At 43.2% G+C, this 3204-nt stretch overlaps 1 long non-coding RNA gene across 1 annotated transcript; it reads right to left on the bottom strand.

The window, feature by feature from the left end:
• Positions 1-839: 839 nt before the first annotated feature.
• LOC148162255 (uncharacterized) lies at positions 840-2113 on the bottom strand. Its single transcript, XR_015766991.1, has 3 exons — positions 1921-2113; positions 1565-1633; positions 840-1202 (listed from the first exon to the last, which is right to left on the bottom strand). It is a non-coding gene; the product is annotated as an uncharacterized LOC148162255 (long non-coding RNA).
• Positions 2114-3204: the final 1091 nt, after the last annotated feature.

Genomic DNA, 3204 nt, shown 5'->3' with positions numbered 1-3204 from the left:
TTTCAAGGCAACCTAGAGAGTGAAGTAACAGCAAACGTGCTTTTCTGTATGGTTGCTCTATTTTCAAATGTAGTGAACCTCCAGCGTAACTTCAAATACAGACTTCAGACGATGTATCGGATTAGGCATTGCATGTTTTCTTTCTTTCTATGTGAGGTGAGCTTCATGCAACACAAAAAGGAGAGGAGAGTCAGCAGTGATCCATGAGGGCTGCATTGCATGGGCAAAAGAACCAAACCAAATAAGCCAGTCTCACCTGGGAACGAGCTCTCAGATCTCTACTAGCCCCATCTTTGTAATATATCCTTTTATAGCTAGGCTCTGCAGGTATATTTATAGTAGAGAACACGAATCGTACAGATAAAAACTGGTAAATTTTTACACGTGAGTACACCACGTGACCACCACACAAATCAAGACTGTAGAATAATTCCAGCCCCCCACCAGAAGGTTCCCATATGGCCTTCCCCCAGTCAATACTACCCTCCCCTCGAGGTAAACACATCTGACTTGTACCATCAGTGGTTACTAGTGCTCACTCACAATTGCCTAAATTGAACCATCTAGTATGGGCTTGGTTGTTTCAAGCTTTTTTGACTCAAAATCATGCCAGATTCATTTTTCATTTATATTGTTGTGTGTCTCCGTGGTTTGTTCTTATTGCTGTGTTGTATTCCATTGTATGAATGCCACAATTTATTCATCCTTTCTCCTGTTGATGGACATTTGGTTTGCTTCCAGTTTCTTGCCATTGTGAGAAAGCTAGTAAGAACCTTCTTACATATGTCTTTAGTTGGTATACAATTGTTTCTCGTGTGTGTGTGTGTGTGTGTGTGTGTGTGTGTGTGTGTGTGTATGTATCTGAAAGTGGAATTCTGTGTCATAGGGTTTGAGATACTGCCAAAGAGCAGTCCAAAGCAGCCCAACCTTTCTATTCTCCCACCCGCAGTGTTGTAGAATTCTAGCCATTCACAGCCCCATCATGATTCAATCTTAATCCCTCTATAACTTCATTTACAGCAAAAGAGTTTATGGCTTTCTCGCTCAGATTTTCAGAATCAGGTTTTCTTTCAAGCATCATCTGTCTTCCAGAAGGAGAGTATCAAGATTTTTATCTCATTCACCAAAGAGAAGGAGGTGATCATTTTTTTTCACTGCTTCATTCTGTAAAGATCTTGAGATGCTTCTAAAGAGGTGTGGACCTACATAGGAAAAGACAGAAGGGAAATAAGGATTTGTAGAGCATAAACCTGATTCATCAAACTCTTGGCTTAGGAAAGTGTTCTAATTTGCTACATACCACTGGTGAAGTAGCACCATTTGGTGACTAGGAAGCGATTGTCTCAGAAGGCGTCACGGCTCACAGAAGAGCAGACCCCGAGCCCACAGGCTGATGAATGATCGGCAAGGCTATGTCCCCCAGCCTGCTCGGTAAGCCACTCTCATGTGGATTTTGGCATAAGCGGGCTTTTTGTTGTCATTAGGAGTTTTCCTCCCCCTGGCTGTTCAGAAGTTTCAGATGAAATTTTTCTGATGTTTTTAATGAAAGATGATATTTGCTTACCCATCATAGAAGATATTTCCTCGGCAGGAATGCTGTCGAACATGTTGCATTCACCACATGACACAAAGTCTAAAAATCACAGAGAGACTAATTACTGGAGGAAAATTACACCAAAAGACCTATTTTCTCATGATGAAAATGACAGCCTGGTGCCCCGTTACCTGGCCTGATCAGGCAAATAGCCTGCGCAACATTGTTTCAGCGCTTGGCGTTACAAGCCACCGAAGAGGAAAGAGGCACTTCGGAACTGTAAGCAGCTCAGCGAGAAATCAAGGTGAGCTGTCAGTTAAGTGAGGTCTAATTATAAGTCTCATTTCCAGTATTTATGAATGCGACAGACAGTAACCGGGACTTACCCGCATCCATATGTGGGGCCACTTCAGCAAGTCTTTCTCGCTTTATGCCAGCAACTGAACGATCATCTGGAAGCTTTGACATTCCATGCTGACAGCCAGGGTCTGTCCTGGCCAACAGTGTGAAGTGAGAACCACCCCTCTCCACTCACTCTGCTTTGCCTCTTCTCGCCAAGTCCTACTACCAAAAGGGTCCATGCCTCCCCTGATCAAAAGCCTATTTAAAGAGATAAAAAGGACTCTTTCCCTCCTTAATATGAATTTAAATCACTTCCATTCACTTCCCTTTCTGGTCACAAAAGATCACGAGTTGCATGATTACGTTTATATGAAATGTCAAGAGTTGGCAAATCTATACAGACAGGAAGTAGATTGGTGGTTGCCTTGGGCAGGGAGGGTTGGAGGGACTTCTGTAAAGAAGTCCCATTGCATGCTTGAGAGGAAACTACCCAAGGCCAGTGAAGAAAACACTGGAAAACAGTAGGTTGAGGAGGGAAATAGGGGGGAAGCTGCTGATGGGTTCAGGTTTCTTTTTTTTTTCCTAAGATTTTATTTATTTATTTGACAGAGAGAGACACAGTGAGAGAGGGAACACAAGCAGGGAGAGTGGGAGAGGGAGAAGCAGGCTTCCTGCCGAGCAGGGAGCCCGACGTGGGGCTCGATCCCAGGACCCTGGGACCAGGACCTGAGCCGAAGGCAGACACTTAACGACTGAGCCACCCAGGTGCCCCTCAGGTTTCTTTTTGGATCATGAGAATGTTCTAAAACCAACTGAGGTGATGGTTGTAGTATATCTGCGAATATACTAAAAACCACTGAGTTGCACACTTTCAATGGGTGAGTTATACGGCACGTGAATTGTACATCAGTAACACTGTTTTTAAAAGTCACTTCTTTTTATCTGTGGTCTTTTTCCCAAACGCAGAAGATTTCAAGTGTCCAAGAACAGGTGAGGACGTTTGGGAGTGGAGAGTGGACGGGGAAGAGGTGAAACCATTTTTGTTCCCCTGAAATCACACTTAAGAAGGCCAGTCTTGGTTTATATTAGAAAGGGGGTGGGTGATTTTGCTTGATATGAATTGGTGTTGCTCCAGCTTTTCAAACCCATAACCGCTTTTGATAAACATAATGTCTCATGACTTCCTTTGAGTAATTTGAAATTTCAAAATAAATTAAATATTACGATTGCAGGCAAAGCAAAGCAATTATAACACGACCTCTCAGAGATGCTTCTACACCCTCTTTTCTCACTTGGAATTGCGATACAGAGGGAGCAGTACATTTTGT

The sequence above is a fragment of the Eumetopias jubatus genome, unplaced genomic scaffold (assembly GCF_037043125.1).
Source record: "Eumetopias jubatus isolate StellerSeaLion01/CBP00866 unplaced genomic scaffold, mEumJub1_p1.0 scaffold_16, whole genome shotgun sequence".
Classification (NCBI taxonomy): domain Eukaryota; kingdom Metazoa; phylum Chordata; class Mammalia; order Carnivora; family Otariidae; genus Eumetopias; species Eumetopias jubatus.
The sequence above is the reverse complement of the archived record's forward strand: the minus strand, read 5'-3'. Positions and strand labels throughout refer to the sequence as shown.